Genomic DNA, 16,422 nt, shown 5'->3' on the forward strand with positions numbered 1-16,422 from the left:
TGGAAGGAGACCCAAGCCAACCAGCAAATTGCAGTGTGGTGGCTACACTGAGTTCTGTCCCCTCAGTGGCCTTGGATTTACAGGTGTAGTGGTCCCCAGATCACTTCCTAATAACTTTTCACTGAATGCAATAAAAATTAAACCCATGTAGTTTTTCTCTCGTCGACAGTGAAGCTTTTAAAACTTGGGAATGTAGATATGCAATGTATTTTGTGCTGTATTCTTTTCCATTTGCAGGTCTGGTTTATGGTCTTAGCAATGGCAGGAGGAGGTTAGAATGCCCCCTATATTTTAACCATCAGGTTGCCATTGTGAACATTAAATAGCATTCTGCCTGCTTCAAAATAAAAAGCACCAGCAAATATTTAATGCTATTCAAAAATTAGAAAAGTCTGGAATTGTCTCTCATTCGCTAACCTTAATCATATCAACCTGTTCACATACATGAGTGTATCAAATGCCAAAAGCCTGCTGGGAACCCATCCCTTTGCCAGCTGGTATGCAGTGTATTTGATCAGGACCTTTTTCGTATGGGAAACAATGAAAGAGCATCCACAGCCGTTTGACAAAAAAAGATGAAAACCAGCAAACACAACTGGAATTTTCTGAGAGCAAGCACACACACTGTGTGTTCATTTATTTTCCCACAAACAGGGAGATAGACAAGAGGATGCAGCCTGTGAAAGCCATGCTTATCTAGGACAATATAACTGGGGCATAATATATTACTGCAGAGAAAGCACATGTACTTCCAGTTTTCACCAGGAAGAGAAGCTAACAGTCAGTCTGGGTACACAGAGCAAGCCACAGAGATTGACAAGGAATTTTGTTACCAAATGTTCATCACCCCTTGAAGAAGGTATGCGGTTTGCTGCACAGTGCTATCATTTTTTTCCCCCCACAGAAAGTGGAAAGAAATTCAGCACAGAGGAGGAGCATATCAGCAAGTAAGGCGCCCAGAGTTATGCCTACAAATGTCCTCTGCAGCCCTTGAGAGGGAAGAGGGAAAGGGAGCCTGTTATTCCTGCCTGGCTCATTAAATGTGCTCTGAGCCATCCTGTTGAATGCCTTTCCTTCCTGCAGCTGAATAATTTTTTGACTGAAAAAGGAGTAAATTTTACACTAGAAACTTTCTATTAAAATACAACATTGGTGAAAGACAAGTGGGATGATACATGTTATTATTAGCCTTTTAGTCTAAGATTGAATTTAAACACATGGGCTTAAATTTTCTTCTCGCTTTACTGGTCTTGCCACTCTCAGCCTTGCCCGCTGTTTTTGCTCCTGACCAATATGCCAGCAGCTGTTTCCCTTCTATTGCTGCTTTTCCCTGGGTAGGTAAAGTGAGGTCTCTCTTAGCACTGAATTCTGTACTAAAAAAAATTCTGCCTTTTTAATAATGAATCCTTCCCATTGTCTCAAGGGCCACACACACAATTAAGAACAATATGAAATTTAATTAACACAGGATAATAATAAGGGTATGAATGTCACAGGGAACTCTGAATACAGACCCCCCACAGCAAATGATTTGGGAACTAGAGGGAAAGCCAGCTGCTAACACTCAGGTCCCAGAAACCCAAGTGGCATTTCAACACCTGACCTCAAGTATCAAGGTACTGGAAGGACAGAAAAGATGACTGCCAAGCAATTAAAACCCAAGTGCTACAGATCTGTATAGGGTAATGCAATAACAGGGAATTATACCCATAGGTGGTGATGGAGGGACTGGAGTCTGGGCACTAAGAACTCTGAATGCCTGCAGCCTGCCGAAGGCACCACCTGTGGGGGCATCACAGGCCCCATTAAAGGGACATTTCTCAAAGGGCACTCCTGTGCTAGTCACTGTGATGGTCACAGACTTGTTCTTTAAACTGCAAAATCCACTTCTGGTCACATAAGGTGTTAGCTGTTTTACCATGTGTGTCTACGTCCAGAGCGTATTCTGCAGTCCTGGAGCACCTTCAGACATTGCTTGGGAACACCAAAGAGTACACCTTAAGTAGCATCACAAGTACAAATTTTATTGCAAAACCAAAAAGACTACAATAAGATAAAAGGGTAGTGGGTAGAGAAAGGAAAGAAACGACTGCTGCAGACAGCATTTCCATTAGGGGAAAATACTCACTTGCTGAGATTTAGATAAATCTTCATTACAAAATCCAAGCACAAAGGTAGACATCTGAAGTGTGGTTAAAGTATTTCCACCCTCTTGCTTCTCCTGCCTTTTTCCCTCTCCCCAAGGAGCCAACACAGCTCTGGCAGTGCACACTGGCTGAGAAATGGGCTTCTATTCCTTAGACTGCAGTCATGTGCGTGTGTCTTCTCATTTAAGCTCTTCCATTCTGTTTCTTTCAGAGGCTGAGAAATCTGCTTTTGGGGAGAAGATAAAAAAAAAAAGAAGCGGGGAAGCTCATTAGCAATTTGTTTAGAATTTGAATGTCAGCATAGTCACTTATGTCTAAGTGACTAAAAAATGTATGCGAGTACTCTGACTTTCAGCAAGAGATACAGCGTTCTAACATCAGAATGAACAATATAATTACTGTGTGTATGAAGACATATTGGTCTCCGTATAATGAGGTATTCAAATCTGCTCCACTTGAATCAGATCACAGAGATATATTAAACACACATGGCGAAAGAATTCAGTGTAAGGGTAACCATGTGTTCTGCCAAGTCTTTCTACGCATGAATGGGCTGCCAGGGCACCATAGGCTACAGACAAAGTACAGGAGAGTTGTGTTCAGAGGTAGGGAAGTGAGGTTGCAAAGGTATTTCCTCTTCATTCCCGCGAACATGTGAGTGTCTCCCATTTCTCTTCCTCTTTCACAGGCTGGTGCACCTCAAAAACAATTCCACCAGAATTTACTGTAACATTACTGCATCATGGTTCCTTGGTATGGTTTATTACTGTGTATTTACAGCACCCAGGAGTGAGCTGGCTGCCTGAGAGGGGTAGGGATTGCAAAGGCTATTCTCAGTTTTGGTTGCAGAATTGTTTTCACAAGTTTGCGACACTGTGGAAAACATGCCTCCTTTTCCAGTGCCACTGCAGCTATTTTCAAGTGGAGGTGCTTGAACTTGCTGGCTGGTGGCAGCGTGTGTGTGCCTGATAGGTGCTGAGGATTGATTGACACACTGGGAAGCCAAGGCTTGGGCCCCTTGCTGTGCCTGAGATCATGACTACGATCAGGAGCAATCATTGTCAAAGCATAAAATGTCAATTTTTTGGCAGTGTTATTTCAACATCTAGATACTATGAAAAACATGGTAAGATGAAAACAGTAGCTGTTTTGCTTACTGGTAGAATTGTTTAAGCGTGGATACCATAGCAGATTGAGTTACACCCAGCTGCCAAAACAGACACGGAGAATGTTTCTGTGGGTCACAGAAAAGACTGAGCATGCCGTTCCTTGGGTGGCTGAGCTACTGCAGAGACCCCAGTGTGACAGATCAGAAAAACACAAATGAATCAAGGCCGTGATTTCAGTCTCTGCCGCTCACAAGGGAGCCTGTGGTTAGACGGACACGTTTCTCTGCTCAGAGTGTTGACTGATTTTAAAGGAAATTTTGTCTTGCTTTTTGTTCCCAGGGCATGTGTGATATTTATGATGTACTAAAAATGCATTTCTCTGGGTACAGCTGCTCATATGTCTGTTGAGTACATGGGCATTATCAGAAGATGCTTCTCTTCCATATGTTGACGGAGGCAGAATTTCAGGGTGGCAGGAGCAAGCTGGGAAGGCGGGAGGAGTCCTTGCTCCTCTCTTGGCAGACGCTGTTACAGTGTTCTGCAGAGCACTTATCAAGATGAGGATGGCAACTCATACAGAGCACAGGTTCTGGGGAGAAAACATCAGTTCATGTTGCTGCCAGTGATACAAACCTGGTAAGAGATTTACCAGGAGAAGCCTGTCCATTTTTCAGAAGTGAAAACTCACTGTTTTGAAGTAGAAAAGAGAGTGATACCTATCTATGTCTTCAGGAAACCACAGCTGCCAGAAGAAAAGGTGTTAGATGTGGTTACCAAACCCAATTCTTTTACAGGCTTCAGTGGTATCCAGGGAAGGGGAAGAGTTGAAAAGATTTGATGGGAATAGCATGTGTACAGCATCACTGAGAATAAAGCTCAGACCTTGTACTTTATTTCACTTAAAGAGGTACTACAGAGTTTATTTGTGCAGAACTGGTGAGGTAAAGCTGCAGCTTTAGGAAAAGCAAACTATGGATGGTTCCTACCTTCTTTTGTTCCATACAGCTCTTTGAAGACTATGTGATGTTTCAGATACTGAACTGGGGTTCAGATGCCAAGCTCAGTTTTCAATGCACATTTGAATTAATAGTTCATATATGTAGAGCTGGACTACTGAAAACCTTTTCTCACAGCAATATTTTAATAATGAGATCAGCTATAACTCTATACTGCAACCCCATTGAAAGGAAAACCTACACTGTGCCTTATTCTGGAAAAAAGGACACATTCTTGCTTTTTAAAAACAAGTGTAGTAATATTTATTTAGCACAGTGGTGGATTTCTTCTTTCCAGGGCATGAGGCTGCCTTTTAGTTTCACCAATTGTATCTGAAGAGTATGGAAAAACAAAAAGCGACAAATAAGCAGATAGTTAAGCTGCATGGATAGACTGACTTCATCAGACAATGTTTGTCTGGCTAAAAACTCCCTTTCATTATTAAAAGAGTTAGTTCATATCTTCACCCTGGGGAAGTGGTTAGCTTTTAATTCATTCAAGAGATGTTAACGAAAAAGAAGGAGGTATTTTTTACAATCCCAGCCCCAAAATAATACTGTTAAACAATACATAATTCATATCTCTTCAGAATTCTGAATGTGGTCAGAAATAAATAGCAGCACAGCCATTTAAGAGCTATTCTCATTGAAAAAATGTAATTAATTGGTGTTATGCACAAAATATTTCTTTGAGGGGGGGAGCAGCATTGCTTTAATTACAAGTAATTGTTCTCAAAATCATGCAGCTCATAAGTTTTGCAGGCTAGACAGTGATTATGCATCAATACACTAATCTATCACCTTCATTATTGTAGTCATCTGGGTATGATCATCAAATTTTGGAGTGTAACCCAGACAAGAAACCAGACATATCTCATGCTTATGTTCTTTCCAAACTGGTTTGTTTTAGAAGCAGTTTGCACTGGTCATGCAAATTGCAATGCTTTTGTTTCAAATAAAGACAGTAACTTAAATTAAATTCCCCTTTGTATATTATTAGATGATGACAATGGAAAGGATATTCTTGTGACTGCACAGTGGCCTGGAGCGCATTCAGGAGACCCCAATATTTCTACATTTTGCCACAGACTGTCTTTGTAGACAGGAGATTACCCTTATTAATTTTGTTCAAGCTGGCCAGTGAGCATACAGGGAACCAGCTACAGGACAGACCAAGCAGGCTGACGAGCTTATTGGTTTCTTTATCTTAGGCACCACAGTTGTGTGATTCCCACACTGTTGATCTTTATGTGCTCTGTTAACCTGGGTGAATGGCCCAAACTTCCTCCCAGCTCAGGAATGCATGGAGCCTTAAATCATTATTTTTTGTGCAGCTTACTATTTGATCAATTTAAATGAAAGTAGCTACCTAGCCACAAATTATTGTTGTTACCGTCATTGCTATTAACATTACTAGATGAATACAGAGCTGTATCTGTTTTTAATTGAGGCAGGGCTCATCCCAGCCTTTAGTCATTCCTATCTGAGATACCTCATAAGCACCCATGTAAATCAAAGTTAAGCAGAGGATTAAGTGCTGTCCTGCATAAAGATATTTTAAGTACATGCTTCCTGAATCGGGGCATAAGCTGTTATTTTACTACCGTCTCTGCAGTACTGCTTTTTCTACCTCATTAGAATGAGAGGATGTTTGCATAAATTCCTCATATTGACACACAAGACTATGCCTGTCTCCCTGAGAATTTGGAGATTTCTTTCCCTTTCCCCCAAATTAATAAGTGCTGTCAGCTGCATCGCTAAACACCAATTTGCTGCTTACCGCTAACAAGACCTCCACGTAATGTAGCTAACAGTAGTATCTCAAAAATAGAGCTCTCCTGTTCCCAGCATGTCTGACAAGAATACATTAGAGGCACCTGTCTCTGGCACCAATATTTTGTTTTCTCTTTATCTACCTGGGAAGAAAGAAGTATAAAGCAGTGAAATTTGCCTTGAAAACAAAGCTAATGCGAGCACAGGAATCTGTTTCCCTATCCTGCATGCCCTGTTTCAGTTCTCTCCAATCGTATGGAGATTTTAGATAGTAAGTAAACACTAAAATCATATCCATTTGAGTGGAAAACTAAAATTATCTCTTTCTTAATAATTTTCACTTGAAAACAATCAGGAAATCTTTTAATTATGTTTGAAACTATGAGATTGGCTCTGTTCTCACCAAATCAAAGATATAAATACTGCATTATACTTCAAATATACTGAAATACCATCAAGCTTAAAACAAGTTCATCATACCCATTATTTATCTGGGTCAAGACCAGTAACAATAGTACAATAGAAATTCAGAACTGTAAAATCTAGATATTCCTCACCCCACAGAATATGAAATGGCACAATATGTTTCTATATCCTTTCTTTGTATTGCAAGAGCAGCTCTTATCCTGGTTTAAACTTGGATAGAGTTAACTTCCTTCCTAGTAGCTATCATAATAGACTGTGGGACAGATTCCTTCAATCCTTAGTTTCAGACATTTGTCCTGTATACTTTGACACCTCAGGATGATTCCTTGAATCCCTTCAACATCTCTAGAGGGAAATCAGTGTTTTGCAACTTGATTCATCATGTCAGATGTAGATGTCAGCCCTAGGAGATGCTGAGTAGGTACCTCCTAAAAATGCCAGTTTCTATGTATTTACTTCAAAAGGAGACTTAAGTGATGTAAACATCTGGATGGAAACAACCATGTTTAGTTAGATAAATTCCAGGATTCTGGGAGCTCAGATGAATCCTCAGACTTCACAGGTCTGCTCAGCTGCTTTTATTAGGCTCTACCTCTGTCCATGGGCATTAGTTTTATTTGGATGTCTTCTATTCAAAAACAACTGATTTGTGCTTTTATCCCTGTGAAAATGACTCTGTAAGCTGACAAAGTACTTTCATTACATGAATGTCTCTCCTATCTAGGATGCTTTGTAAATTCCTTTCAGCTTTCCCTAGCACAGAGCAGCAGATTTGAATAATCTTAGACATGGATTTAATGCTAGATCTGACTCAGTGGGATTTTGTATTAAAAATATCCAAAATATGTCCATTGACCAACAAGGAAATTGTGTTGGGTCTCTTAAGTGTGCTGCCACAAAGACAGCCAAGGCAGTGCTGTAAATCAATAATATTAATTTCAATGAAATCCATTGACAATAGTTGGGAAAATAAATGTAAAACTGTTTCCTTTCTTATTCGTCTGAGAAATTTTACATGCTATAGGAAAGAAGGGAGTGCCCAAACAACACATTTAGGGTGGATTTATCCTATAATTTTCTGGTGTTGCTGTCATGTGAAAAGACAGTCTCCTCATTCTCCTTATGATTTATATGGTGTTTCAAGTAGGATCTCTTGTTTAATGTTCCCTCTTATCCCAACCTGATGTTTGAATAATGACCATTTGTAAAAGGAAGCAGCAAAATATATCGACTAATCAAATCTTTCAAAAAAGATTGTTTAACACTTGTTGCAATTAATTACTATTTCATTATACATGTCTCTGCTCAGCTTTCTAGTAGGATTTCCAGACACATGGTTTTAAAGAACCTGGCAGTTCTAAAACAAACTTTGCAGAAGTAGCTCCGATAAATCTTTGTAAGGTAAATATGAAGCAGAATGACCTCAGACTAAAATTTCCTTCTTGCTTGCTTTCTTGAGTAAGAATTTAAGTTTGAAAAAGCTGCCTTGTTTAAATGAGGAGTTCACTTTATAAATAATAAGGTTGTATCCATTTTCTTTTACCAAGTTAGTCATCTTTTGACTATTTCATGTCCTCCTAGATCATGTTGCAATAAGGAATAAAGACACTTTATGGACCTAATTTTTCAAACACTTACTTCACTGTACACCAGAAGAACCTCCCTTGTAGTCATTAGGTCTGATTTCTCTCATACTTCATTCCTGCCTGGCTTCCAAAAAACATGGGGCTTGGGAAAGGGGTTGTGGAGTTCTTCTGTCCCTCTCCTCAGGCCTCTTCAAGTTATGGCTTACATAACTTACAGTGCTGCCATCCTCTAGGCTCACACAGGTGGAATATGGCACCAAGCACAAGGAGCCCCAAGACTTGGAGAGTCCCTTTTTAGAATTACACATGTTTTACTTTAAGTCTCATTGTGAAGAAAAGAGCCCCACACACAAAAACTGGCCCTGTTTCTGTCCATAATCTTCTGTGTTCACAGATACTAAAGAAAACAGGTTGAGTCTTCACAAAAATTTAAATTTAATGAAAAAAGAAAAAAGCCATTGTGAAGTCACACTTTGATTATAATTAAAAACTTTTCAGTTGATTTAACAAGTCACTTTAGGCATTTTTTTAAACTGTCAAAACAGCAGTGCTTTTAAGATAAAGAACATTGTATGATTCCTAATGAAATACACATATGCACACATATATAAATATATATATACATGATATATAGATACAGGCTATATATGTGTTTATACTATACATTTATCCATCTACTACATAAATATAGAATTTTCTTAAGTTCATCTAAAAAGAAATCAAATGTGAGGGAAAGCACATTTTTCAAATGTGGCTCTAATTGTCTTTTATGCATGTTTTATAGAACTTTACTGATTGTTTACAAACCTTGTGTGGAATGGCTTTATGGCAATAGAGGGGGTAGCATACCTTCATTGTTTATAAAATGACAGCTCCTAATGGACCATATTAGCTTTAACACAAACTATTAAATCCTTTTCATTAAATTATTCTGTGCTCTATTTTGGAATCTTGTTAGCTCTGGGAAGTAGGTGCAAACTCCTAAGGAAACATGAGCACACATTGAGACTATTATAGATAATGTTTATTAAATAAGCCTCTGAGGATGTTTTTCTTGGGTTGCTCTCAAGCATTTTGAAGGAGTCGTGTTCCATGTTTGAGGTCCCATGTTTCTTCCTCTTAAACTATGAGCAGCTGTAGCACATGACCTACTTCTGTAGAACCCTGTAATGATTTCCTTCCTTCAGTGGCTTCGGGAGTCCCTCTTCTGCCCTGTGAAAAAAAGGGACAAATATTTTAATCCAAGCAAAATGGTAAAGCAAGTTTTGTTGGTTTCAGGGAAGAAACTCAATACAGCTACATCACCGAGCGTAGGCCTCAAATTGGAACCATCTGGCCTGCAGAAGCACCATGAGATCGTTGGGAAAGGCATGGATATTTTTGCCTTGGGCTGTAACACATACACCTGCAGAATGGGTAGACATGTTGGCAGACAAGCTGGACTCGTGTAGCAATACAAGCCTTCCCTCATAGAGCTGTGGCAGTGCTGGAGTTTGGAAATTTCCCATATATATTTAATAAATGCAATCTCTGTACTTCATACTGTCCGGATAGCAAGTATTCATCTGCTCTTGCCATTAAGTTAATTAATACAGGTCTGCACTCCAAGGCCTGTGTCTTTTCACCCTTCTTGCACAGATAGCTCCTTTGAAATAAAAATAAGGACAAGGGAAGGAAGACAGTAAGCACAAAATCATGCACTACATCTTAAGGCTGCCTCTTGCAGGAGGTAGCCTCATGTGATATTCATGTGAACTGGATTAGATTGAGGAGATTTTTGTTGGTAAATATTATAGCTCTTGGAGAACACAAAAGAATGCAGGAGACAGTGTAATCCATCCCCCTTGGTGGAAGATTTGTAAAATCTCTAAGCTGGATGCAGAAGGAACAAGAAGCCACACACAGGCTCTAAAGGTCATGACTCCAGAAACTGGCAGAAAGAGGCAATGTGCTAGCCCATCCAAAAAATGAAAATGCATATCACAGGAGCAGAAGGTGGTCTATCCTTTGACTGGAATGTTATTAAATAATCAGGATCACGGGTTTTACTGGAGCTCTGCACAGGGCCCAGTTTTCTGCCTGCAGGCTGTCGGATGGCAGAGCAAAAGACCAGAACGTGGCATTTGCACCTTTGTGATCTGTAATTGCAAATACTACTTTGCACCTGCAAATTTGTACCCTGCCCCTACAGGCACTCTTCAGACAAAACTCTGAGCAGTCCCTCGGGGCTAAAAGGTTAAGGCCTGTAATAGCTGGACATTATTACTGTGTTATTCTTCTTTCAGCAACATAATATATACAACATCCAAGGCAGAATATCTGCTGCTGGGTTAGACAGTGCAGCTGCTCACGTTATGCAGTAAATACACTGAAGGGGAACAGGTTTCCCCCAACTTTCAGTCACCCCACCTGGAAATCACACTGACTGTATCAAACTTTCAATGGGGAAAGTTTACACCCTGAATCTCAATCTGTACTTTCCCATACTGCTGAAGAAGTCCAAAGAGAACATTTTGGTCCAGCTCTGCTTTCAATGTACTCTGTATTGCTAGCATCTGGAGTCACGTACATGGGCTATCCCAGCCCTCAGCCAGGGAATAAAACAGACAGGATGCGTGCAAGATTGCAGTCCAATCCTTCACAATGCTGAATTCTGAGCACTGCTAGCTCCCTAGTTGTTTTCTCTTTAGGAGGTGCTGAAGTGTTATCTGAGATAAATCCTCAAGGTGACTTTTTAATTGTTTCACCGAGTTAAACTCAGGAAGAGATAAATGAAGCCTATGTCCAGTGTGTAAATATCAAGTGTGAAATCTCCAGCTCTCCTCTCCTTCACTCCTCTGTAAATGTGAAGCAGCTCTACACAAACCTACAGAACACTGCCAGGGTAAAACAAACGATGGAGAGAGCAAAATATTTTTTCTGTGACCTATGGAGACCTTCCAGAGATTTTGTGGACAGTCAAACACAACAGGATGTAACATGTAAAATGTAAAATTGGAGCTATCTTAAAGGATAGTGGTCTGAATTGGCTTCCGCAGTTTCCAACTCACTCTTCACTGATTTTGGGAAGGAAAGCTGTGATGTATTGACACATAAGAAAGAGGAGGTATAGTACATATTGCTGTAGACAAACTTCCTTCTGGACTCATATTTGATTTCCTTTTGCTTTTCACTATACCTTGGTTCACTTCACCTCACAGCAGCTTCTCACTGCTGTCCACACAACCCAAGGCAGCTTTGCCTAATATACATCTCCAACAGTTTCCAGTGCTGTTTCAGCAACAAGATGAGAGTTAATGAGGCTCAACACACTTCCCACCATACTTTATGGGGAAAAACCCTTGAGTGAGAGCAGGAAATCCATCTTGTAAGAATTACAACATGGTCTCAGTTCCTCAACTAGAAGCTGAAGAGAATATTGGTATTTTTCAAAATACCAAATACTAAATGTGGGGGTTCCCCAGCTAAATATCCCTTTGGTGTAACGGGACAATTTTTCATTTCAGTGTCATTTAGATTTCTGAAATAATTTATTATGTACTTGAAGAATATTTCCCTAAACCACAATCTACTACCTCTATTTATGTAGGCTGTGCAAAGGCAATTCCACTTCTGACAGGAAAAAAAGGTGCTGTTTGCTATGAGGGAAGGAGGGAGGGCAGAATCCAGCCCTTCTTAAAAGCCTTCTGAAAGATGGGGAAAAGCAAGAGGGCCCAGGTTTCACTTAGTGCATTTTGACAAATAACTAAAGTACCTTGTGATCTCAACCAGTAAACCAGGGAGGCTTACCACAGCCTTGCCGAATGCCTTTGACAAACAGGAATTCCTCCATCGCATTCTGGGAATAACAACAACAAAAAAGAAATCTTTATGAGAGGAAAGCAAATGCAGCTGTGAACTTGGGGGCCAGGAAAAAAGGATTTGCAAGAATATAAAGAGAGAAGTACTTTCCCTTAGCGAGTTTTTTCAGCCATCTGGCTCTTCCCTCTCTCCCCTCCCCAGTCCTGGGGGTGATGGTCCTTGCCGCACACTTTTCCAGACACGCACCAAAGCTGACACATGGGCTGCAGCCGCAAGCCAAATGTCTGCTTCCAGATGTGCCTGCCGGCCCCAGCGGAGCTGCTCCCCCATCACACAGCCCGCGACCCCGGCTTGGCAGCTAAACTTTCCCGGGGTACCAAACAAATAAGTGACTGCCCAAACCCTGATCCTTCCTTAGCTCTGCCTCCGCTCTCGTTTCAAACAAACATGGGAGAGGTGTTTCCTGCTTGCCTCGATCATGTTTCACAGCACTGGCTGTTCCCTTTCTGCCCAGACACAGGCATTTTCTTCCTGTGGAAACCACAGCATAGGACAGGAGAAGGAGGATCCACCTAAACACAGGTCCCATCCCTGTACACAGCCAGATACTACCAGAATCTGCATCTAAATCCAAAAGCTGGTGAGCACTTGTGGCCCCATGATTTAGGTGCTGTTCAAGTGCTGCTAGAAGAGTCATGTATACGCAGTTTACAGGAATTGAGTTTTTTATGAGATGCTTTTCCCTTTCCATCAGTAAAGGCAATAGAGAGCTCTTTCTCCTCTGGAGTTTCAGGCCTTGGAGTTCATTTTGAAATGCTCACAGTCCTTTGAGGTTGACAGAGTTCCAGATATTGATTTTCTTGACTTGTTCATAAGTTAATATTTACTGTAAATATCTTGTTGAGAAAATGAAAAGAAAAAACACATTTTCAAAACAGCAGAAGCTGGTGAGATAATGAACCAGACACAACTTTAAACAAGATACTTTAAGAAACTTTTCCCCCATTTTTAAATTAGTGGTAAAAATTAAAAATGAAAAACAAGTGCCCCTAAACCAGAAGGGTGATAAGCAGTTTTTATGGTTGAGTTCATTACTGTGGTTATTTTGAGAGAGAAGACATTTTTCTCTTAATTTATGAGCCAGACATGAGCTCTTTGGAGGCTGTAGTAAAAAGTTCTCCTTAAAAATGACTGCAGAAAGACGACTTTGCTAGAAAATGCGGGCTGGTTCAACCATATCCAGATGCCTGAGAAGCATGATTACAGCTTGACTAACTCTCACCTAGTCTCATCAAAGAACAGCCAAGACCACGATTTCCTAGGAACAAGCACCCCACCAGCAGCAGCACAGCAAGTGAAGCATGTGATGGGCTGGAGCACCATAAGCAAAGGCAATGGCTTTGGCTGTGGGGAAAGGTTGTGTTGCTGCAGCCCAGCTGGTTGCTAACACAGAGCCCTAGCTTGCTCCCTTCCAACCTGCAGAAACTGGAGCTCAGCTTGTAGCCCCAGTGTGGATTTTGCAAGTCTGCTAGTCTGGGGTCCCACACTTGCTTGTCACCATCTGCTCTGGAAATGGCAGCAAACTTCACTCACCCCCTTCCCATCTCCCCAGCCCCTTGCTGGGGAGAGCTGCCGACAAACTCACCGACAGGGAGAGTAATGCATGAAAGAAAACACAGAGCTGACAGAAAAATGAAACGCACATGGTGGGGAATAATATTTCATTTGTGCAGTAGCAGCCCTGCTCAAGCAGTGTAAATAAAGCAGGTTACTGAGATGTGAATATACCACTGTTTATAAATACTAGTCCTTCTGCCCAGAGACGTGCGTGAGGAGAGCTGGACACTCGTGAGGTCACCCCACCACATTTTATGATTTACATAAATCATGTCAACACCGTGAGCAGAAACGGCAGGCGAATGGTGCTGCATGAAGTGAACCATTCAGCCTCCTGTCACAGGTCTTAAAACAGGTAGAAGCTGTTAACGGGCCCACCAAATCTCTTAAAATGCAGAGGGGATGGGGGATAATCCAGTCAAGGAAACAAGGCATTCACCCACCCCATGTATCTCAGCTGACAGAGACCTTCCTGAGCTCTGAGGAACAGAAAGCCGGCCAAAAATAGGGTGCTAGCAAAGGCCAGGAGCTAAACTTGTGATTAATATTCACCTTCACAGAGGGTAGTGTGTCCCACCAAGCAATTGCTCTAATGTAGAAAATGCCTGCACGCCTGGCAAAGGTGAAGAAAACGCCCCAGGTTTTGCTGCGTGTGGGACACTTCCTCCCCTTATTTACCAAGCACATTGAAAATGTGATTTTTCTGGCAGAGGGATCAATATTCTGGGACTAAACGGAAGCCCCTCTGTAGGTTTGCCTTGTATCCAAGTACCTGTGGTTTGGGGGCCAGGGATGAAGGCAGTGGGGATAGATGCAGGAAAGCAGTGTGCAGCTTCCCGTGAATTTCGTTCACCTCCCCAAGAGCGGTGTGTCTGGGATCACATTGTACAAAGGCTAAAGCTGCAGCTAAGGATAAAAGCAGCAGCGACAAACAATTTATTTTTCCTTGCCACTTCACAGTCATGGATGTCTCTGGGGTTGTTCTAATTTCAGTGGACAGTAGTCCCTTTTGGTCCAATTTGCCTGTCTCAGGAGACAGATGATGCCATCAGGGTGGGTGCCTGAAACATTGAGGATCTGGCTTGCAGTCTTTAACTGTGCCCAAATTTCAGCTCTAATAACATGTAATTATGTAAAATAATTGTAAAAATTACAATCACACATGAATCGTGTATAATTATGCAAAAGAAATGTAAAAAATGTAAAAGCGGTACAAAATCCTTATGATACATTGCTGGTATATGGACATGTGCTATTCACTACTCTTAAATACAAGTTGATTTAAAAATATTATTTTGACCATAAATCAACCGTGTTCTATGCGATTCCTGTTGATCTACAGCTGTGACACATTCTCAGAGAAGAATAGATGTAAATATTAGGCAAAATTGGGAAGTGTTCCTCAAAGTGTTTTTCACTCGAAGATGTGGATTTGTCAAAAGCAAAGCCTTAGGGAGGAGATGGGATTTTTAAAATTAAAATGCCATATTCAAATACAATTGGAAAATGTTTTCAAAAATTATCAGAATATCCTCTTTCTAGAACTTTCAAAAGAAAATATGCAATTTTCAAACTGAAAGTAAGTTTCTGTTCTGAAATCTAAGTAAGATTTGACCAAAAACATCAGGAAAAAATACTTAAGTCAAAACACTTCAAGGCTTACCAAAAGCAAACATTGCAGAATTTTCTATCTGATCTAAATTTTTTGCATTTTACTCTTTAAATTCAACTTCTACACATGCAAAAACTGATAAATGCAAAAACCTATTTTTTTCACCTTGGCAGATCTATAAAAAGTGTGTTTTCAGCAGACAGATCGCACAAATGTGATCACAGACAGATCACACAAGCTTCAGTACCTTTTCCAGAGAAGCTTCACCCATCAAGAAGGTGTGGGAGGCGAATCTCAATCCTTCAGCCCTGGGGCATTAGGAAATAATCTCTATTCTGTTTCCCCAGTCTCACTCTGGACCCCAGCAAAAGCTTTTTTTCCCCAAGGAGAAACGCAGAGGTGTCTTGCAGCTGGTGCCTTCCCCCTCGACATAGAGGTGGCACCACGGTGGGATCCTTTCTTGCACAGGTGTGTGACCTCTGCCTTCTAGTCTGGTCAAGGTCACAGCTTGGAGAAGCAGGTACCTGCTACCTGAAATGAAGCCCTGAATGAAAACTAAAAGATTTGGGTTCTAATACTGTGCCTTTCTGACAGTGACGTCTTTTCAGGGGCAATTAAATGCTAAGCATCGGTCTGTTAAATTTAGTGGCAATTTCAGTTGTATGTGGCACCAAGCCAAGGACAATTTCAGTTTCAGGGCAGTTTGTTTTGAAACTGCAAGTGCTTTTTATTCAAGAGCAGCTTTTGTTTGAAATACTATAGCCTAGCTGTTTCTCTGTGGTCCTGAGCCTGCATCTCAGAAAGGACCTTTCTCGCAGCCAGAATCCTACTGATAATCAGGTATTTTCAGCAGGGAAACTGACGTGCCCAAAGCAAGGGCTGGGCCTGCTGTGCATGTCTGTCTTAGTGTGGGGTGGGTTTTTAAGATCCAGGTGTTTTCTTCCTCTAAGGTCCCCAACCCACCTGTTGACTCTTTGGGAGAAGAGTCACACGAAGGATTTGACTTCAGATGAAGACCCAAATCAGAGGTTTGCAAAGGCATTTCATTCAGGCATGTCATTGGGTTCCCTGTATGAGAGGGTTTGTGTATCCACTCATTCATGCCTGCATAGCCATACTTCATCTGTCTATAGGCAACAGTTTCCCTGAGTTGCCTTCCTTAAGACTCAGGTTTTATATTACCAGGTAAATTTCCTTTCAGTTTTATTTGCATGGAGCAAGAGTGACATTCTGTGGCCAGTTAGATTTATGGCAGTATTTCCTCACTGTTTTTCCCATCCCATAAATACCTCGGGGTATAAACCATCCTCTTTTGTTTCATTTGTGGCTTCTATCACAGTTTGTGAGAAATAAATA

The sequence above is a fragment of the Ammospiza nelsoni genome, chromosome 2 (genome assembly GCF_027579445.1).
Source record: "Ammospiza nelsoni isolate bAmmNel1 chromosome 2, bAmmNel1.pri, whole genome shotgun sequence".
NCBI classification, from domain to species: domain Eukaryota; kingdom Metazoa; phylum Chordata; class Aves; order Passeriformes; family Passerellidae; genus Ammospiza; species Ammospiza nelsoni.